At 35.3% G+C, this 24182-nt stretch overlaps 1 long non-coding RNA gene and 2 pseudogenes across 1 annotated transcript; all 3 read left to right on the top strand.

Annotated features, from left to right (window-relative positions):
• The first annotated feature begins 4356 nt into the window (after nt 1-4356).
• On the top strand, nt 4357-4734 carry LOC120187257. Its single transcript, XR_005522269.1, has 3 exons — nt 4357-4431; nt 4516-4574; nt 4656-4734. It is a non-coding gene; the product is annotated as an uncharacterized LOC120187257 (long non-coding RNA).
• Nucleotides 4735-5076: 342 nt separating this feature from the next.
• LOC120187292 lies at nt 5077-7024 on the top strand (annotated as a pseudogene).
• Nucleotides 7025-11312: 4288 nt separating this feature from the next.
• Nucleotides 11313-23531, top strand: LOC120187224 (annotated as a pseudogene).
• The last annotated feature ends 651 nt before the right edge of the window (nt 23532-24182 follow it).

Raw genomic sequence — 24182 nt, 5'->3', positions numbered from 1 at the left:
CTCGGTATTGTCATCCACAATGACCACCAATCAGTCAGATATCGACATCCAGCAGTGAAAAAATAGAGAAAAAATCATAAAGATATCCAAAGCAAATCCAAAAAAAAGTACTAATCAATCTCCTCGGGCAGAAAAATGGATCAATCACATACATCAAGTTAAAAAGAGAGAGGAGAATACAGGGAAACCATTTGGTGGGGGAAGAAAGAGAAAGAAAAAAACCAGAGAGATTCAGTGAGAGGAAAAAGAAATTAAACAAGAAAAAAAGGGAGCCGAAAGTAGTGGAAAAAAAGGAAAAATAAAAATCGAGAAAGATGAAAAAAAGAGACATACCGAGGGTTTGAAGCTGGTCGGGAGCACCAAAGGTCGCCTGAGTCTGGCTGTTTCAAGAGGTAAACCTCTAGATCTAGGGTTCTTGAGAGTTTTTTATGCTAAAGGGATTCAGGTTTTGGTTTGAGGGCAAGGAGAGGGTTTGTTTGGGGTCGATTTTACTTCTCCGGCCGCTGTGGTATTTGTTCTCCTCGAGGGGAGGGTTGAGAGAGTCTGCGACTCTCTCTCTTTTTGTTTTTCTGAGAAAGATGAGAAATGAAAGGGGAATGAGAGATTGAAAGCCATTTTAGGGTTTAAATATTAGGATTAAAGCGACACAGTTTCGTTTCCCCTTTACCCGTTTTTTCATTTTTTGTGGGCTAATAACAACATTAGTCCTCTTAGCTTTGTAATCTAGTATGCGTGTTTTAATGTTTAGGGGATAATAGCTTATTTAGTCCCTGACTTTTTTGTAAGTCTCACCCGTGCTTATTTTAGTCATTGCTTGACATATGGTTTAATTATTGTGTGGTCCTTTATGCTTCTGTTCATTTCATTTTGGTCCCTAATATGAGTTATAGGATATTTTCATTTACAATACATGTATTGTTTAATATTTTCATTTTTGACTCTGTTTTTTTGTATATTTATGGTTCATCCCTTTAAATTTATGTTTTTTATGTTAGTCCTTTAATTTTTTGTTTGTGCATTTTAGTCCAAATTTGTAACTTTGTTTTATCTATCGTTATAATTTCATGTATGTATGTATATAAATTACGTAATTGTTATAAGTATTATTTGTATGGAAATTTTTATTTTTCTTTGTTTTTTCATGTTCATATTTAGATAATTATTAACACCCTTTTTAATGAACCATCATTGTTTTCTAATATACAAAAATGAGAAAATTTCATTGTGAGGGAAATCTACGAAGACATCTCCCAACTAAAAAGAAGATGTCTTTTCGAGGATTTTTCGCATAAATTGTTTTTATATTCGATAATTTTATTTGTTCCACGTTTATTTATTTAGAGTAATTTTCACTACTTTTCATTTTTATTTTGTTTTGTTTTGTTTTATTTTATCTTTGCGAAAAATTGTGAAATAATGTCTTCTGTGAGGAGAATCTATGGGAAAGTCTCCTAAATACAAAGGAAGTTCATTCCCGAAGATTGTTCACATAAAAGGCCATTCGTTATCCGAAAATAGAGACTTTTTGAATAAAATCAAATGAATAAAAGGATTTCAATTTAAATATATTTTCGAGTTTGTAATTCCCAATATTTAAACAACATATAATCGTTTAGGTACCAAAATTTGGGCGTTGTGGGGGTGCTCACCCTTCCCCACACGTAATCGACTCCCGGACTCTTAAAAATGAATTTTTAGTAAAACGCAGACCATTTTTTTATCGTTCAAGGTTACCAATCTGCCTAACTTAAAGGTTGGTGGCGACTCTAAAATCAAACTATTTTCCAAATCACATTTCACCACTTTCCCCGAACAAATTTTTTTAAGTCAAACAGATTCCTCGGGGAGACGTTATAACGGCTTAGTGACTCTGCTGGAGACTTCGAGAGTCAGGCCATAAACGATTATACGTTGTTTTTATTTTTGGAAATTACAAACTTAAATTGTATTTAACTTACGATCATTTCCTTTATTTTTAGTTTCAACATATCATGTATTATTTTATTTTGAACTAATTGACTTTTGATTTTATTGGTCTTCAGAATTGAGCAGGTTTTGAGCTTGTAAGTTTCCTGTCTTCTGTTGTGTTTTTAAAGGTTTGTGGGTTTCTCCTCATACACAACATATACATTTACATAACATAAGCTCATTTACGAGCTTTGTCCCTTTTAAGTTGAGGTGTCAGCTTAGCCTACGTGAGATAAGTTGTTTCTCCGTATGAGTTTTAGCAAGTAACTTTTAGGGTTCATATACCTTATTTCTATATGAGATAAATTGTTTCTCCGCATGGACATAAGGGAATATATCCTCTCAAATTGAACTCGATCCGCACGAGCCTGTAATGGGTCAGGATTGAGGGTTTGACAACCTAAAGAGGCACCAACAAGAATAATTTGAGTACCCTTTTCCTCATAGTGCCGAAACCATGCATATAGTGAGCCCTAGTAACCAACCCCAATAAAATTCATACTGAACCTCTGTCTGTTAGTAGGTACCCAAAATCAGTGTACACAAAGGATAAACGACACTAAACCTCTTTTCTTTACCTTTCCCAATAAAGCATGTAAACTAAAAAAGCATGTGGGTAGGTGTTACAATTACTATAACACCCCCAAACATCGGGTTAGTGACTAAAGTGTAAGGATTTAAAAGTTAGTGGTTTAATTAGAATAATAAGAAAATTCAAGGACTTATTGTGGAAATTTTTTATTAGGACTTGATATTAAATTTGGATTAGTGGAAGGGAAGTATGGTATTTTCACCTGAAAGATTTTTATCTTCTCTCTTTTAAGGGATATAACACGTGGAATAAGAGAAACAAAAAGAAGAGAAAGTCTGGAGTTGGTTCTTATCTTCTTCATAGTGCCGTGAACTCCACTTCCAAAGGTAAGTTTTTGTAAATTGTTGGTTCCTTCAATTTTTGGGTTGGTGTTGATAGCTTGGGTGTTATAAAAGCTTAGGGAAAGCTTATAATGGATTAAAACAACAAGATGAGTGAATTAGAAATGGATTTGTAAAATGGGTTTTGAAATGAATTTTTGATATGGTGTAGTTTTTGGAGTTCTATGGCTAAATTTGACTTGTCAATGAGTTATTGAAGGAGATAGAAAGTTTAGAGTGGATTAAGAGTATGATTGAAAACATGGTATAATTTTTAGATGTAAGTGTTCTAGTGAGATTTTGTATGTTAGGGAGTAGTAAATGGAGAAAAGTTGGTTTGAATGAAGGAAGTTTATTTTAAAGGCATAAAAGGATATCAAAGTACGAGATTTAGGTAAGTTTTGGTTACAATTCGAAATGAAAATAGCAATTATGGGCATGGAATATCGATATTGGAAGAACAGTACCGATACTTCAAGGCAAAATCATATTGAATTCAAAGAGTAGTATCAGTACTAGTTGAGTAAGGTATCGATACCGACTGGAGAGTATCGATACCAAGGGTATGGTATCGATACCATTTTCAAGATAAATTTCAAGAATGTCAAAATGGTATCGATACCAAATGGGGTATCGATACCATAGAAGGAAAGTATTGGTACTATAGTGGTAGTACCGATACTCATATTTAGATAATTATTAACACCCTTTTTTATGTACCATCATTGTTTTCTAATATACAAAAATGAGAAAGTTTCATTGTGAAAGAAATCTACGAAGACATCTCCCAACTAATGGGAATATGTATTTTCGAGGATTTTTCGCATAAATGTTGTTTTATATTTGATAATTTTATTTGTTCCACATTTATTTATTTCGAGTATTTTTCACTGCTTTTCATTTTCATTTTGTTTTGTTTTGTTTTATTTTATCTTTGCGAAAAAATGCGAGATAATATCTTTTGTGAGGGAAATCTATAGGAAAGTCTCCTAACTGCAAAGGAAGTGCATTCCTGGAGATTGCTCACATAAAAAGTCATTCGTTATCCGAAAATAGAAACTTTTTGAATAAAATCAAATGAATAAATGGATTGCAATTTAAATATATTTTTGAGTTTGTAATTCCCAATATTTAAACAACATATAATTGTTTAGGTACCAAAATTTGGGCACTGTGGGGGTGTTCATCCTTCCCCACACATAATCGACTCTCGGACTCTTAAAAATGAATTTTGGGTAAAACAAATATCATTTTTTGTCGTTCAAGGTTTTCAACCTACCTAACTTAAAGGTTGATGGCGACTCTAAAATCAAACCGTTTTCCAAATCATATTTCATCGCTTTACCCGAACAATTTTTTTAAAGTCTAACGGATTCCTCGGGGAGACGTTATGACACTCTTTATTGTGAGGGTTCTTTTAGCCACTCGAAACCTTCACGATCGAGCACTTATCGTCTAAGTGCACCTTCTACCGTTAGACATGAAGAACCAGTCCGAACAGCTCCTGCCGCAAGTTCCGCTCCTGCCGCAAGTTCCGCTCCAGATAATCATGTAATCTTATCTTAACTACTTAAAAGTTACAAGTCTCGTAAACCAATCTTTAAACAAGTACGCATTTGCATGTCTTTTCAACAGGTTTGCCTTATTTGTCTTTGCAATGCAAAAGATATGGCCTTTGGTTGTGGACACATCAGGTAATGTAACAAAGGGTCTTATTATATTCCGACTTTCTTTGTTGTTAGAGGGACGGATGCCTGAATTTCACTTACTTGCAGACCTGTTGCGAGTGCGGAAAAGACCTTCAGTTGTGTCCGATCTGTCGAAGAACCATTGACACCAGAATAAAACTCTATTAATTAAGAAAAATATGTTTTTGCCTATTGCGAGTGTGGATAAGATTTTTATTTTTAAATGGATGTAGAGTTCTTAGATCATATTTGTATATACAAAAATATGCCGGTTGGACTAATATAGTTAGAAGTGGCATTCTACCATTGCTTTCTTTAACCTTGCATAAATAGTATGAATATTATATAAATATTAAGATGTCAATTTTTATTCATATATATCAGTTTAAACACTATTATGATATGAGAAAATTGCAGATTTAAATATAAGATATTGCAAGAACTGTGCAGTATCTGGTAGGGTCATGCTTTGCGTGAACATCTCACGCCAAGATTGCTTCAGATAAGTTTACGGCATAACAGGACTCATCGGTCGGAATATCAGCAAAACTAACAATTATGCCTCTAACAGCGGCCTCTTGGATTTACCCGAACCCTAAAACCAACCTATATAAGAAAGTTCATGTAATAACCCCATGAACCACAACAGTTGATCTCCGGTTTTCAGGCCATGGGAAGGAACACATGTTTGTTTTGCCTTTCGATTCATGCAATCTTTGCTTTACTGCATTTCGTTGTTAGTGATGCAGTCAAGAGTCCCGCGGCGAAATCCCCCAGTGAGCGACAAGGGAGATGGCTGCTGTTACGGAATAATACAGGGGTGGTCGGCATGCACATGGCGTTAACACATGAAATACTGTTATTATCTTCGATCAAACCGCCGCAGGCCCTTCTCAGTACCGGCTTCATCAACGGTACAACGGAAGTCAATGTAGCACTCGTTCTCGTAATGATCTGAAAGATGGAACTTGTTATGCTCATTCGGTTGAATACGAAATCCAGGGTAATAACATACGGCCGCTTAGACTTGTCTCCGATCCCTGGTGTTCTTCGGGTTCTTTCCTCGGCAATGGCACACTGATGCAGATTGGTGGCCATGGTCGTGGTTCTAAAAGGGTTAGATATTTCAGACCTTGCGGTAATCATCAATGCAACTGGCAACAATCGACGAGATCGTTGTCGGATAGTCGATGGTATGCTTCAAATCAATTGTTGCCTCAACATGATCGAGTTATTGTTGTTGGTGGAAGGAATGCTCACAGTTATGAATTTGTACCTAAACTGCATTGCCAGGACAAATCTTTTAATCTTCCATTTTTGCATGACACTAATGACGCCCATGGTGGTGGAAACAACCTCTACCCTTTCCTCCATCTTTCTTCCGACGGTAACCTCTTCATCTTCGCCAACCGCGATTCTATCCTTTTCAATTATCGGAGAAACCGTGTGATCAAATCGTTTCCGAGGATTCCAGGAGGTGGTTCAAGAAACTATCCAAGTTCAGGGTCATCGGTGATTCTCCCATTAGATCACAGTGATAAGTTCCAAAAAGTCGAAGTTATGGTATGCGGAGGCGCAGCGTCGGGAGCTTACGAAGCGGCGGAAGGAGGGAGATTCCTCCGGGCGTTGAACTCCTGTGGGAGAATGGTGATCACAGGGAACATTCATAAGTGGAGTATGGAAAACATGCCTGGACCTCGTACCATGCATGATATGTTGATCCTTCCTACTGGCCACATATTGATCATCAACGGCGCTAAACGTGGTTGCGCTGGTTGGCAGAATGCGGCGTCGCCATCGCTCGAGCCATATCTTTACAATCCGAAAAAGGCGGTCGGCGAAAGATTTACGGTCCTAAAAGCTACCAAGATTGCCAGAATGTATCATTCATCGGCCCTTCTTTTACCGAACGGAAGAGTTTTGGTTGCTGGCGGCAACCCTAATAACAAATACACTTTCAGCAAAGTTGCGTACCCGACGGAGCTAAGATTACAGGCGCTCGTCCCTGATTACATGGACCGTCAATTCAATCACCTTAGGCCTAGGAATCTGACGGTAGATTACGGGGGGAATTCTTCCGGTGTTGCTTATGGGAAACAGTTTACAGTCCACTTCATGCTTGGAAGAAGGCCGGGTAAAGATGTAGAATATAGCGTTTACGCGCCGCCGTTCACGACGCATTCCAATTCGATGAATCAAAGGTTGCTGAAACTGAGGTGCCAGCGGATGAGGAGGGATGCCGGTGGTTTGAGGAGTGCTGTCTTGGAGGCTCCTCCGTCGCCGAATGTTGCACCGCCTGGTTACTATTTGCTAACTGTTGTTAATGCAGGCATTCCGAGCTTATCTAAGTGGATTACATTGATCAATGCTTGATCTTTCTTGCACTTTGTCTTCGTTATTGAAAATAAATGTTTCTAATTTCCCGAATAAAGTGCAACGAGATATTCCGCCTTGATCTTGTAAATTTTCCCACCACAATCGTCGTCTTTTGTAAGCGTTTTTTTATTTTTTTTCTTTTTAAATTATACTTTTTGTATTTTAAGATTAAATTGAAAAGAAATTAAAAAATAAGAATTAAAATGAAAATAAAATACATGGACTAAAATAAAAATTTATGAAAACTTAGTTATATGATAAAACGAACCCATGATTTTAAAGGAGTCCGAGTTTAAGTCAATTAAAATTATTTTTTAGAATTAATATTTTAGTCCTTATACTTTATTTTTTTACAAATCAGTTCAAAAATCAGAAAAGTAAAAGGATTAAAATATGATTTCTTTAAAATTAGCTTTAAGTTCGAGTTTGAGAGAGGAACTGTTATTTTTTAGCATTTTTGAACTAACTTGTAAAGAAATAAAAGTGGAGGGATTAAAATAGGAATTCTCAGAAATTAACTTTAAGTGAATTAAATTTCCAAGCTCGTTCCTTAAACTTACTGTTTTATTCTATTACATAATCAACCTTTTATAAAACTTTATTTTGATCTATATTTTTAATTTTCTTTCAATTTGATGTAGTTATTCACCCCTTAAAAGTTTTATCTTGATTTCATCCCCCAATTATTATATTTATAAAACTTTTAACTTAAAATTATACAATTTAATAAATTATCCTATTCAATGTCATATCAAAAGCTTGGAATATAATATCATTCGGTATTATAAAAATTATGATATTAACCAATAATTTATTTCTATGCTATCTATAATATTTTTATTGCAAGGTTAAGATTTATTATATCATTATTAATCATTTTTACTAATTTTTAAATAATTTGAAGTGATCATAAGATAATGTGTATGTTTAGAATCTTTATTAACTATTTACAATACATATATATCATGTATATGTAGTTTGAAGTGATTATATATTTTCTTTTTAAATTCAACCTCATACATTTTCAAAGAAGTCTGATCAAAGAAAATAATATTCTTCTTACAGGTCTTAGATTTGATTGCAAGTATTGTCAATTAACTAAGAAAATTCTCAACATATGTTAACTTGTAATCATGTCATAATAATTTTAATAAAAATAAAACCTCATCCAACACATATTTATAATAAAAAATAAATCACCTCGTCCATCATTTAAAGAAAACATTTTCATGTGAACATGGGAAATCTTTTCATTTCCTTTTTACTAAAGGGGACATAATACCGAATCTCAAGAAAGATCTTACGAGATAATTTTCAGTATTGAAGATAAAATATAAAATAATAGGACAAAGTGGTGGAGCCGCACATGAAAATGGCTTTACCAACTCAGTCCTTGCTAGCCAGATATGGATGGTTTTTATATGATATCAGCCTATTTATAGAACCAACGCTTCATAGTATTCACACACCCACTAGCCCGTTCTTGATGGAGCCCCGCTTAGATTCCTTAAGTAAACATGTTGGGAATGAAAATGAAGATGAGTTTGAGAGATCCTTCAGAGAGATGTTATCCACTCCCCCAAGTAAAGAGCTGGCGTAATTCTGAAAATTTATTTCAATACCAAGGCTTTGGGCTCTTCCCGGCTTACTTAAAAGGAGTTGTGTCAGCTCAGCAACAATTCCAAGCTCGACCCACCGACATCATGCTTTGCAATCTCCCCAAAACAGGCTCACCTGGTTAAAATCTCTCATTTTCTCCATCATTACTAGAACATCATTCGATGATTCAACTGCCCTTTGCTTTCCAAGACGCCTCATGAGGTTGTGCCTTTCATGGAGCTTGATCATGCCCATTTCTTCTCTCATCGAGACCTTGGAATTCCTGTGTTGGCCACACATGCTCCTTACTCTTCCTTACCACATCAATCATCGACTCCGGTTGTAAAATTGTTTGCATTTGCAGGGACCTCAAGGATTCATTTGTTTCATTGTACCACTTCAATGTCGATATCCAAACGTCCCAAAACACTCGAGCTCAATCCTTTGATCTTGATGAAGCGTTTGAGTTGTTTTGTAAAAGTGAAAATATCTATGAACCTTACTGGGACCATGTTTTGGGAACTGGAAAGCAAGTTTGAAACATCAGGTAAAGTTTTAGAATAAATAATTATTTATTTATTGTATTTAATATTTATAATAAATAATTTTTAAAAAATTTATCGACTAGTAGAAAAAAGATTTAAACAATATTTTTTAAAAATTTAAAATATTTTCTAAAAATATAATTTATTTTACGAAAAAATATTTTCAAAAAATATTTTCAATAAAATAAACAGTCTTTCAGTTTTTAACTTATCGAAGCTATTGTTCATTTTTCTTCTCTTCATCTTCTTTGTTGGGAGTTTTTCTCGAAAAATCACCTATTCCTTATATATTTTCCTGTCATGCATCATTCAGATTATTTTTTCGATCTAACACCATTTACAGTAAGGCGCGCCCTTACAGCACGCTTTACGCTGATCTGGCGTCATGTGGGTAAGGCGCGCTCCCTGAAGCGCACTTTATGCTGAGTTGGGATACACGTGTGTAAAGCGCGGCTCCTGCGGTACGCCTTAGGTTTAATTATCCACCTACCCCGGTCGTTCCTACCCTACCTTTACCTATAAATACCCCTATTCTCAATCACTTTCATCACACCAAATCCTCTCAACTTCTCTCAAATACTCTTATATTCTCTTATAACTGTTTAAGGTAAATTTTATTATATTTAATATTTTATTTTTAATTTATTTAAGTATTTAAATTTTTTAATATTTTATTTAATTAATTTTTTTTACAGATATAAAATGGAAGGCAGTCTACTTCGCTTAGATGGAATCATATATCGCGATATTTTGTTGATACGGTAACATTTTAACATTTTAATTTAATTTAAATTATTATTTATAATTTATTTATTTATTTAATGTATTATTATTAATTTAAAAATTAATTTTTGTAATTATTTAATTTTAAGAGATGGACCGTGTATTAGATCATTTTATTAGGAACCTTAAGTTAGTGAAACATAGTCGTGTCTTGCCGTATTTAGTAGAAGTTAGATTCGGTCACATAGGTAGATATGAGAGTCACTGTAAGATAGAACCAGACCTTATTACTGTCTTAGTGGAGCGGTGGAGGCCGGAGACCCACACATTCCATCTTCCGTGCGGAGAGTGCACTATTACACTTGAGGATGTTTCTATGCATCTGGGGATTCCGGTTGATGGAAATGTGATATCGGGGATGGCGCACGGTTCATGGATTACTTTGTGCCGGAAGTATCTAGGACGTGTCTTGGAAAGTTTTAATGGTGGTCGAATACCGTTAAATTTGTTAGATGCTAATTTTTGGGAGTTGAACGAGGACGCCTCTGATGATGAAGTTATAATGTATGCACGGGCATGCATACTTCAGCTGATAGAAGGGTTGATGATGCCGGACAAATCGCGCAACCAAGTTCATTGTATGTGATTGCGACATCTTGGCGACTTTCATCTGGCTGGATCACTCAGTTGGGGCTCGACAGTTTTGGCTTTCCTGTACAGGGAGATATGTCGAGCCACTGACTACAGGAAAAATGCTATCGGTGGATGTCTCATGCTGCTACAGTCTTGGGCATGGTATCAATTTCCCTTTTATGTCCCGTTGTCAATAACCCATTCGTATTTCCGCTACTATTGAGGTAATTATAAAACTGATTTCGTATATTAATAATTTTATACAGTGTATAATAATTTTTTCCTTGAATAGGTGGTCTACTGATAGGAAAAATCATCAGGAACTACCTAATGATTTAGAAAAAAATTAGGGTGCTAATCGATCATAATGTTGGCACACAGGTATGCAAAAATTGATTTTAGATTAGTTATATAATTATATTATTATTTTGATAAAAATTATATATATTTGTTTTAGTTTGAATGTGTGTCATATTCTAATGATGATGTGAGGATGGTGATCCTACCTGAGTTGAGGGGCCCATCAGATGTTTGGATGGCGATGATCCCTTTGATCTGTTACGTGATCGTCGAGTGGTACTCCACTGATCGCGTCCTCCGGTAATTTGGTTTTTTAACCAATCCCGGAAGCACCTCGCAATATGAAAGAGTTGCATAGCGCATATAGACGCGGCAAGACCGATACAGATTGACTGGTGAGGCATCATGAGTGGGTCGTGTTGTGGGAGGATCGACATCGGTGCCTTCCCTGTAGAGAGCCCATTTTTACTGACCTATTGATGGTTGTTGACGGTTATTATGAGTGGTTCAACAGTAACAGAAAACCGTTTCTGCTTTCCGATGATGCACGAGGGCAAACTTTTTAGCGATGTCGAAAGAGACGTTCACCGACACATCACCATCGTCACTCGATTCGTGGACGGAGAGCAGGTGCTTCCGGTTCATCCTCAGTTGCACTAGCAGAACCTTCACAGCAGCCACCGTCTACAGCGACTTACATAACACAACCATATGTGATGTTGCCATCGCTATTCCCTTACCCGATGCTACCGCCGCCACCTGGTTTTATGACCCCGCCGCCGTCACCGTCACAGAGTTTTATGACCCCTCCTAGAGGATATTATGGGTCTATTTTTGCAGATCCGTCTTGGGGTTCATATGCTCACATTTTGGCGGGTTTAGCCTCATCACCCATGGCCGCAGCAGAGACACCTCCTGTACAGTTTTCACACTCAGCGATATCTAGGTTTTATGAGTTTTCCCAGTTTTCGCAGGCCAGTGGAATAGTCAGTCATATACCTCCAGGGTCCTTATTCTATGGTTCATCGTCATCAGGTCCTCATCAACCTAATGTAGCTGCTCACGACGACGACGATGATGATGGTGATGATGATGACAGCGAGGAGTCACAACCAGTAATACGAAGAAATCCTCCTCGAGACCGACAGCCATCGCCCTGCGGAACACATTCGCGTCGCAAGCATCGATAGATTTTGTTTTTTTATTATATTTATATTTAGTTATTTATTGGACTTTTTTATTGTAATTTTTTTTATTATTTATCATTTAATACTTACTTTATTTCATTAATTTGGTTGGATTTATTTTAATTTATTTTGTTAAATTTGTTGGACTTTTTTTTAATGTATTTTGGTTAATTTTGTTTATTACCATTTAATATCAATTATTGTAATTTGTTTATCATTTACCATTTAATACTTATTGTAAGTTTGTTGTATTTAAAATTATATTCAAATACCAAATTGTTATTAGTTTGATAAAATTTAATAATTGTGTTCGATAACTTTCTTTAGTTTGTCACTTATTATCTCTTTTATTATAATCACATATAACGCCAACGTCCAATCTCATATTATTGTACCGTTTTTTTAATCTTCATCAGCGGTTATCGAATAACATTAACTTGAAGTAAATGCAAATTAAATTACAAGAATTCATATTTGATAAACATCTACATCAGTTCCTCATCAATTGTTACTTGATGACAACAGAAGTGGAAATGTTTTTCTAGTGTGTCATGGGTTTCTACAATGCCCACATCTTCTGTCTTGTCTAGATCTTTCTCGAATATCCATATCACAATGAATTCTATTAGAATTTGAATGACCACGCTCCCTCAATAAAGTTGGATTTGTTACAATCGGAAGCTAATCCTGAACCTCATAAGGGTCTTTGTCATTACCTATGGGGGAAATCAAATTCGTATACCTTAAAAACTTGAGATAGTAGGTATACGGGATCCACAAAACAGTTATAGTCTTGACGTGTATGCGAGCAAGCTACTATCACATGAGAGCATGGATACTGGAGAGCTTGAAAAAACCCGTAGTCGCATGTTCTGTCCCATAGATTTACTCTTAACGACACAACTTCAATCCCTTGAAGAGGTCATGACAACTCTGTGACACGAAACATATCATGTCTTCTAGAGAAGCTTATTACAGACATTCCATTTGATGCATCAATTTTTTTTGTAGATCTGCAACTAATCTAGGGTGATAGACATGACCGCCTTGCATCCAGGTTTGAGCTTGTCCCCCGAGCTTCGCAAAAAGTGCCCCCAAACGAAAATATATAGTTTTTACCAAAGCTGCTACAGATAAGTGACGTGCACCCTTTAAGGTTGAATTGATTGCCTTAGCCAAGTTGGTCGTCATGTGTCCATATCGATATCCACCATCATATATGTTCGTCCACATTTCTTTATCGATGAGGCTGATGTAATCGTATCCTTCCTCGTTTTTCGTCCACAAATCTTAAAGCATTGATTCAAACGTTTGAGGAAGTAGTTCGTAACCTGATCAAAAATGTATAACTTACTAACTTGCTTTCTTTGCAAAATTAAAATTATCGAAAGAAAACAAACTGAAAAAAACCCAAGAATCTGTATCTTCTCCTTCAACAAGAGCAAAAGCAACTGGAAGAATGTTGCGATTGTCGTCTTGGACAACTGCCAATAATAAAACTTACTTGTATTTTCCATACAAGAAAGTCTCGTCGATCTGGACCACAGGCTTGCAATATTTGACAACATTAACGCACTATGGGTATGTCCAAAAAACTCGGTAGAATTGGCATCGATCGCGAATAACTCGATCATTATGGTATGCATAGGAGGTTTCGAAGTCCATAATTATCCCAGGATTCAACCTCCGCACCAGCCTAAACCAGCCTGGAAGTTCGTTGTAAGATGCATCCCATTCTCCATGAAGTTTGACAATGGCATTTTGCTTTGCCATCCAAGCTTTTTTATAGGAGACAGTGTACCCATACTACGATTATATACCTGAAATCAACACAACAACAACTATATGAGAGCATGCTTTTACCATGGGCAATATGGCTTGGCATATCACTTCAGAGTCCAAGTTGGGATGATCTTCGTTGACCCCACCAGCACAATATGTGTGAGGACCGTTGTATATTGTTAGTTCCCATATGTTGTTTTTCCTCTTCCTCTTCTATACGCGAACCATGTAATTGCATCCGTTTTCGCGTCCGGCACAGTAACATACATATTTTTTTGTCGTAGACCGGTTGACTCTCGATTAAACAAAATTACGGATATTGTAATTTTTATAGCCATCATCGCTTATTCTTTGCTTGAAAACTCCATGCCTAAAGATAACTCACCTTTATTTATTGATGAGTAATATCCATAGTTACCGAGATAAGACATATCCACAAATTCTAGCCCGTACATTGTACCATAATCAGCTTCATACATGTGTGCTGGAGGGTCATCTTGTGCCACATTTGAGGGAACTTCATCTACATCATTATCGGAGTTGAATTGCGGTGATTCTGGGTGAATGAATAGTCCAGTCTCAGCACCATCTGCACCAGGCTCACGAAGCGGTTCTTCTGGTGGAGATGATGGTTCCTCCATGCTCTCCACATTTAGGTCGAAGAACCTACTACTTGTACGTATTCCCCTTGAACTAAAAGGCATATCAACATTCATATCGAAAAAGCTCGCAGTTGAATGCCTTCCCCTGGAGTTTAAAGCCATTGTGTCAAATGAAAACTGCACAGATTGTTGCGTCGATGGCACCTCCATATTAAGGTCAAAGAAATTTGCAGATGAATGCCTTCCCATTGAACTAGACACAATGTTGTCATACGGATTGTTCATGGACCCACCTCGGTACATATCGTAAGGAGTTACGGATGAATGTCTCCCCATTGAAGTTGATGTGACGGCACCATGATACGGATTTTCCATTATGGCATTAAAATCATTACACATTACTGTAGTCGGGCTATCAACTTGATCAACTTGTTCAGCCAGCCCATAGTGGAAGCTTAATGACTGACCCGAACAACACGCAAACAAACTTTGCATACATTTCAATATCAGCGTTTAAATAATTACTTTGAGAATCAACCATCATTTCAACATCATCATTGTTCGATAGTTCGAACGCTGTATAAGTTAATGACAACAATCATGTTGGAAAACTGTACTACAACGACGATATTCTTCTACTACTTCCAACTTGAACCATCCTCGAAATCTTTGTTATCAGCTCCTCAAGAGTTATGTTACTCTTGAATGATATTTTAAAACACTCATTTGATATGAAAACAATGTCGGTTTCATCTTCTCGAATTTCTCAATCATAATAAACAATAGCTGAAAGTTACGTCGTTCTTAGAGTTTAAAAGTACGACAATATTTATATCTGTAAAAAGCAACTGAAACAAACTTGCTTAAATAAATAATATATAAACGAAAATATAACACAATAATTTTTTTACACATAAACGTAAATAATTTAAATAATATAATTTTATATTATTACTTATACCTCAAAAATATTTCGACGTATGCTCCCGCTTTCCCCTTGAACTGGCATATAAATTAATTGAAAACAATTAATGTAATATTTTTCAAATAATCATAATAAACAATAAGTATAATAAAAAAATATTATAACAAAATTACCTTATAACGAAAGATCGAACGAACTTCTGAATCAAATATAAGAGGATTGACGGGTGTTATTTACTGGTTGAAAGGATTGTTGTATTAATTTCTCGGTTGTGAGGAAATTGTGAGAGAGTTTACAGGGAGAGGGCTATTTATATCCAAGAGATGATGCTTTAAAGCCGAGAAGTTCGGGGTAAATTATACAAGGCCCAGTCCCTGCACCGCGCCTTGCATTATGCATGTCCGATAATTGAGCATGTGATAATTGAAAAGCGCGGCCCCTGCCCCGCGCTATAGCCCCACGTGGAGTAAGGCGCGCCCCAAGGGCAGCGCTTTAGACACGTGTGTCCATGTCAACATAATGCGCGCTGCAGGGGGCACGCCTCACCCCATGTGGTGCCAGATCACTGTAAAGCGCGCTACAGAGGGCGTGTCTTACTGCAAAGGGTGTTAGATTGGGAAAAATAGTGTGAATGGTGTCTGACAGGGAAATATATAGGGTATAGGTTATATATTGGGAAAAATACCTCTTTGTTGGCGTTGTCGGTAAAGATTTAGTGATTCTAATACTCATAATTAAGAAGTTATGCTATACATCGACAGAACTAGCGTCGTTATCATGCATCATTCTCATCATTGGTTGCAAAAACAATGTGATTGATGGGATTATTAATTAAAGCGTACATTACATCAGATATCATTGAACTTAAAACGTTATATCATTTATATCATTGAACTTTCAATGTTATCAATTATAGTATTGAACTTTAACTTTTGTTTCAACTATATAACTGAACCGTTAAATCGTTAATGACATGATAACGTAGCTGATGGATGTTGACGTGGTTGATGGGTACCGATGTAGACACCTCACTAAAACGACATCATTTTGATATGATTATTAACGATTTAACAACCCAGTGGTATGATTGAAACAAAATTCAAAGTTCAATTTTATAATGATAAAATTGAAACTTTAGTAGCATAAACGATACAATGTCTAAAGTCCTTATGAAATTCTTAAAGTTAAAATCAAATATATAATTTATCCTTTATTTTGTAATGTCATTGTTGTTGGGAAATTAAACGATTAATTTCCCTATAACCATATTTGTGAGAATATGAAATAAAAGCGGAATAATAACACCCGAAGTTGATAACAGAGTTTGACCAATTATGCCTACGTCTCTAAACTACTGTAAATCTTTTATTAAAGGGAGAACATTTAAGGTGTTTACAAAAACACTCACAACTCACAACCCAATTACACCCTGAAAATTGCTCTCAAGAAAAAACTCTCTAATTTCTCTAGTATTGGGAGAGAGCTATAATGATTTGGGATGATTTTGAAGCTAAATAGGTTAGGGCATTTATAGTTGAAGCTTAAAGACTAATCTTGTAAATACCCTAAAATACATAGACTAAATTTGGTAATTCTCTCTTACCAAATTTTCAATAAAATATGATCTTTTTTTACCAATGTCATTCGGTGCATTAATGCACAGAAAGAAACATTGATTTTCAACAATCTCCCACTTGAAGACTGATTTTAATCTGTCTTCACACCTCGATTAATGTAGTAGCATTTCTGGTCTTGTTACTCTAGCATGCCAACTGAAGTTGAACACAACTTTTATTTTTCCGTAGTCACTGTCTTTGTTAACATGTTTGTCTCTATGAAGCCTTCTGATTGCCTCATATAGATTTCTTTCTCCAAATCACCATGAAAGAAAGTTGTCTTTACATCTAACTGCTCAAGATGTAGATTCTCTGCAGCTACAATTTTCAACATCAGTCGGATTATAGACAACTTCACGACTGGAGAGAAAATTCCATTGTAGTCAATATATTCTTTTTGTTGAAAACCTTTGACAACCAATCTTGCTTTGTAGCATTTTCTCCCATCGTGCACTTATTTGATCCTGTAAACCCACTTGTTATGGAGCACTTTCTTGTCTAGTGGTAATTCAGCTAATTCCCACATATTATTTGACATAAGCGAGTCTATCTCATCTTTCATGGAAGACTCCAACTTGACTGAATCCTCCACCTGCATTGCTTCATCATAGCACTCTGGTTCACCATTGTTAGTCAGCAACAAGTAGTGCAAAGAAAACGAATAACGTAGGTTGGTTTAGGAATTCTGGAGGAGCGTCTCAATTTTGGTGTGTCTGGTTCTTCTTGAACTGCTTCAGGATTGATCTGAACATCATTTCCAGAAATCTCCTCAAACTCAACAAATTCTTTTGTTTCAGCTTCGGTATTGGAGCTACTTGATTTTATGGTTGACCTGTCTTTATACATCACATTCTCATTGAAAATGACATCTCTACTTATGATGATCTTTCGATTTTCATATTCCCAAAAACGGTAACCAAACTCATCACCACCATAACCAACAAAGACACATTTGTTGGACTTAGTATCAAGCTTACTTCTTTCAGCAGAATTTATGTATACATCAGAAATACAACCAAACACTCTTAAGTGTGAAAAGTTTATTTCTTTTCTACTCCAAACTTCCTATGGTATTCCACCATCTAAGGGAATTGAGGGCCTACAGTTGATCAGGTAAGCTGCAGTGTTGATAGATTTAGCCCATAGCAATTTGGGCAAGCCGGCATGTATACTCATGCTTCTAGCACGTTCATTTAGAGTTATGTTCATGCGCTCTGCTACACCATTATGTTGCGGTGTCATGGGAACTGCTGTCTCCATCTTGATCCCATTATTTGTGCAAAATTCTCTGAATCTATTATTTCTGTACTCTCCTCCATTATCAGACCTCAACCGCTTAACTTTCAAACCAGTCTCATTTTCCACCATGGCCTTCCATTTTCTGAATGTAGCAAAGACTTCTGATTTCTTCTTCAGAAAATAAAATCACACCTTCCTTGTAGAATTATCAATGAAGGTGACATAATATAGTGAGCTTGCAAGAGATGGAACTGGAGATGGTCCCCAAACATTAGTATGAACTAACTCTAACTTTTCAGCCTTGTATATCTTGCCAATCTTTGCAAAAATGACTTTCTTTTATTTGCCAAAGATGCAATCCTCACATAGTCTGACATCTATACTCTTTAGATCCGACATATTCCCTTTTGACAAAAGTATCTTCATCCCTTTCTCGCTCATATGGCCAAGCCTTTGGTGTCATACGTTTAATTTTCCATCAACATTTTCTACTGCAATGATATTCTCCAAGTTTGAAATTACATAGAGAGTACTAGTCTTCTTACAACGAGCAATGACAAGTTCTCATTTGGTAATCTTTCATTCAGAGCCTGAAAAGGTTATACAATATCCTTCTCCATCAAGATGTCCTACAGAAATCAAATTTCTTTTGAGGCCAGAAATATGTCTCACTCCTTTCAACTTCCAGGTGGTCTGATTTGACAACTTTAATCAGATGTCTCATTTTTCGACGATCTTTAAGGTTTCATCATCAGCTAGATGAATCTTTCCAAAATCACCACTGACATAGTTCTCCATGATTTCTTGGCATATGGTGGCATGGAAAAATGCCCCTGAATCCAATATCCATGATTCAATCGGACTGTTGACGCTTAGAATCATGACATCACCTGTTTCATCTGTCATGTTGGCAGATTCCTGTGTACCGGTATCTTTCTTCGGTGATCGACAATTTCTTTTAAAGTGACCCTTCTTGCCGTAATTATAACAGTTAAAACATTTCTTTCCCGTTCTTGATTTTCATGTTCTAGATTTCGATCTGCCACAATTTGGATTTCTTTCTGAAGTTCTCCCTCTAGACTCCGTGTGCAAGGCTGAGGAGCTTGATGCTTCACCCGATTCTCTCCGTCGAATTTCTTCACTCAATACCAGATCTCGAACATCGTCGAATTTCAATTTACTGTTTCTCGACGAGCTACTGACTATTGTAACAATAGCATTCCAACTGTCTGGTAGAGATGATAAGAGAATTAAAGCTCGAACTTCATCATCGAATTCAATTTCCACGGAACTCAATTGTGTTGTGATTGTGTTGAGTTCATTTAGGTGTTGAGCCACTGATGCCTCTTCCGCCATACGCAAATTGAATAATTGCCTTATCAAGTGAACTTTGTTTGAGGCTGATGGCTTCTCATACATACTGGAGAGAGCCGCAATAAGACCTATCGTGGCCTTTTCCTTTGCTATGTTGAAAGCAATATTACGTGATAACATCAGTCGGATAACTCCGAGGGCTTGTCTGTCGAGAAGAGCTCAGTCTTAATCCTTCATGCCCTCTAGTTGCTTTCCTGAGATAGGTTGATATAGTTTTTTTTGGTACAAAAAATCTTTAATCTGCATCTTCCAAAAACCAAAGTCCGCACCATCAAACTTCTCAATTTTAACCTTCTCTTCGTCTACAGCCATCATTCCCACACGAATCTGGCTTCTTTTGGATCGTTTCTGACAATTACTGCGAACCACCATGTATTAGAACATCACTGTCGATAAACTAGTATCGCTGACCAAATTTTACTATTCATGAAATTCACTATTTACGTGAATAGTAACTTCGCAGAAAAAACTGACAAAATTCTCCACCAAAAGCTCTGATACCAGATGTTAAGAAATTAAACGAGTAATTTTCCTATAATCAGATTAGTGAGAATGCGAAATAAAAGCGGAATAATAACACCCGAAGTTGATAACGGAGTTCGACCAATTATCCATACGTCTCTAGACTGCTGTATATTTTTTATTAAAGGGAGAAAATTTACAAGTGTTTACAAAAACACTCACAACCCAATTACAACCTGAAAATTGCTCTTAAGAAAAAATTCTCTAATTTCTCTAGTATTGAGAGAGAGCTAGAATGATTTGGGGTGATTTTAAAGCTAAATGAGTTAGGGTATTTATAGCTGAAGTTTAAGGACTAATCTTGTAAATACCCTAAAGTACATGGACTAAATTTGGTAATTTTCATTTACCAAATTTTCAACAAAATCTGCTCCTTTTTTACCAATGTCATTCGGTGCATTAATACATCGAAAGAAATATTGATTTTCAACAATTGTAAAGTTGAAAATAAAGTCTGAATCTATATTTACTTGTTCTCCTATCTTTTTTCATATAAATTCATGCACCAACAAAGTAAATAATGATTGCCCTTATTTTTTTAAAGTATGCGAAAAATAGTCAAATTGAGAGGTATCTTGCCATACACTTGGTTCTAATATAAACGATTATTTTTAAAATAATTAAATAAATATAAGTTTTAAAATATTTATGCTATAATATAATATTTTTATTTAATTTTAAATGGTTTAAAATTTTATTTATGATAAATAAATATTAGTATAAATTAATTTTTATAATAATTTAATATTAATTTTATTTAAATAACTTGATCAATCAACTAAATGTGGTTGCTACTTAAATATTCTACACTTTATATTATGTATTTATGTTAATATATATTATATGTATTTTAAATATATATATTATATATTTTTATACGAATATTAAATAATAGTTTTTTTGTATGTGTATATTTAATTTAATTATGGGATATATTATACACATATAGTTTTACCTAATAGTATTTTTTTGTTACCTCTTATATATTTTTAATGTATTTATTATTTATATATATATTATTTTTAAAATTTAATTTTATAAATATTTGTACATAAATAATTAAACGAATTTTTGTATTATTAGATATTTTTGTTAAATTGAGATAGTATTTTCTTGAGAGAAATCTATAAATTCGTCTTGAGAATTGATCGTAAAAATGAGAATCTTTTATATAAATTTTCTAATGATTTTTAGTATAAAGTATTTATTTTATTACATGGATTATTAACTTTTATATTTTAAAGGTCGTATTCTCGAACAAAGGACGATCCGTAAAATAATCTCCTAAATCGTTTGACTGCAATTCTGTAAAATGTTTAAGTGAAAGGGTATCTTCGTCCATTTCTAATTAAATCAAAATATTATAAAATAATTTTCTTTAAATTAATTTCATTATTTTAGTTATCTATTATATGTATAATTCATTCATTGCATTACATTTTATAAATGTTGCACTCATTTTGAACCAAGCATTGAATTTTAGATTTTATTGAACTTTAAGGTAATGTTATTTTGATTTGACAATTAACGAGATAGTATTCTAAATAGTTTAATAACTGTTTTTGTTAATTTTCTTAAAATAAAAGGACATCCCTTTTAAAATAAATTTAAATGAATCGAATTATTTTAGTTATCTATTTATGTTGATTCCAAATATTTATAAAATCATATTGTCCATATAAAAAAAACTTCCCTAAAACAGGTTGAGGATGGTTCCGACAATATATAATTAGGATGTTGGCTATGACAGAAAGCTTTTGCAAGTATATGAAATGGACAAATTTAGCTAGAATTTAGTTGGCCAATTTTTTACTTGAAAATTAAAAGTTGCTTCCTAAAAGGAGTTGTTTCAGCTCAACAACAATTCCAAGCTCAACCCACCGATATCATGCTTTGCAGTTTCCCCAAAACCGGCACCACCAGGTTAATATCCCTCATTTTCTCCATCGTTTCAAGAACTTCATTCGATGATTCAACCAGCCCTTTGCTTTCCAAGACGCCTCATGAGATTGTGCCTTTCATGGAGGTTGATCATGACCATTTCTCCACTCATCGAGACCTTGGAATTCCTGTGTTATCCACACATGTCCCATATGCTTCCTTACCCACATCAATAACCGATTCTGGTTGTAAAATTGTTTACATCTGCAGGGACCCCAAAGATACTTTTGTTTCATTTTACCACTTCAATGTCCAGATCCAAACATCCCAAAACAAAGATACTTTTGTTTCATTTTACCACTTCAATGTCCAGATCCAAACATCCCAAAACACTCGAGCTCAACTCCCTGATCTCAATGAGGCATTTGAGTTGTTTTGTGAAGGTGTAAGTGTTTATGGACCTTACTGGGACCATGTTTTGGGTACTGGAAAGCAAGTTTGGAACATCCAGATAAGGTTTTGTTCTTCAAGTATGAAGAGATGAAAGCTGATACTGTTTTTTATGTTAATAAATTAGCGGAGTTCATCCGTTACCCTTTCTCCTCGGAGGAACATCGAAAAGGAGTAGCTGAAAAGATTGTAAAGATGTGTAGCTTTGAGAATTTAAGCAATCTGAAAGCGAATAAAAGTGAGAAAGTAGTTGCAGATGGGGTTCAAAACAAGATGTATTTTCGAAAAGGTAAGGTTGGCGATTGGAAGAATTATTTGACACCTGAAATGGCTGCACGGTTGGACCTAATTATACAGCAGAAGCTGAGCGGTTCCAGTTCAAGTTCAGTGGCGGATCCAGAAATATTTTTGAGGCTGGGCATATATATGTTAATGATATAAAATTTTTGAACGAGGTAGACATAAATAAAATTTCAGTGGGAACATTATCAATAAAATAGATCATAATCGAAGAAATTTCAGATTTTAAAGTGGGCACAATAAATTTTAAGAGTAGACAACATTAATAAAATAGATAACTAATCGAAGAAAATTCAAATTTCAGGATAGACTCGTGGCCACCCTCAACCCTTAATGCATCCGCCATTGTTTAAGTTTGTATAAAGAGTGAGTTAACATGACACTGTAATATGATAACTTATTTTCAATTCTTCTTTGAGAACTGAAAATGAAATGCTTATTGCATCTTAGAGGGTATACCTCACCGCGATACATTGTAAAATATTCTTAAGAACAAGTATTCAAATAATGTATTAATACTAAAAATTCAAATATTATTTCTCGAAAATCATTACAGTCTCAAAGAACATATGATGATTGTTCTGTAATTTGGGCAGTTTCTCAGATGGAGGCTGTTCTCCAAAGTTCCTAGTCGTTGATGATGGATGGCAAGATACCGTAAATGAATTCCGAAAAGGAGAACCAATTATTGAAGGGACACAGTAAGTAGTACTAATGCATACCTGCAATTCACATGAGTTTTGGATACAAATTTTCATATATGCGGAGGATGATGGTGCCCTAATACCCATGTTAATCATGCTTCTTGTTGCTTTCGTTGTTTAACAGGGATTAGTAGATGTCGAAGAAAACAGTAAGTTCGAAAGTTCAGAATCGGATGCAATGATCTCCATGAATTCATCGACATGATCAAAGTAAAATATGGACTAAAGCAAGAGATCAAATACATCTCCAGAAATCTCTCCGACGTACGCAACAAATTTCCGCTGTACCGTTTCAACGTGACGCGTCCCCGGTACATACTTAAACCGTACCCAACTCATCCCATCCTGAAGACTTATCGAGTACTTGAAACGGCATTAGGTTGCCGTACCTGTGCTTCATAATTTGATAGAGACCTTAGCTTAGGCTCCGGTTTAGGCAGACGGGTTTCATTGACTAGATAATATCAACAGGCAATAATCGAACAATCGACATCAAGGAACTTCAAAGACTGGCTTGATATGTTGCATGAGCCATAATTCAGACTTGATTTACAGGTAAAAAACATCATGAGATGATTGCATAATTTCAGCTCGAAAACCAGCGCTGTTGTGAGAGCTAAGCGAGATTTCATGCCATGAGAGTCAACATTTCAGACGACCCTACATATCACATCTGTTACTTTTTATAGTCCACTTACAGGGGATGTGGTGGTGCGGATTTGTTTAAAATAATATTTTTTTTAGAACTAAGACATACTATTTATCGGTAAAATTAAAAGTTTAAATAATAAAATTATAATTTTATATTCTATTTTATGGAACCTTTAAAACGGTTCATAATATATTTAAAATAACT

Source organism: Hibiscus syriacus, unplaced genomic scaffold, assembly GCF_006381635.1.
Source record: "Hibiscus syriacus cultivar Baekdansim isolate YM2019G1 unplaced genomic scaffold, ASM638163v2 tig00113724_pilon, whole genome shotgun sequence".
In the NCBI taxonomy this organism is placed as follows: Eukaryota; Viridiplantae; Streptophyta; class Magnoliopsida; order Malvales; family Malvaceae; genus Hibiscus; species Hibiscus syriacus.
This window is presented reverse-complemented; position numbering and strand designations above follow the sequence as displayed.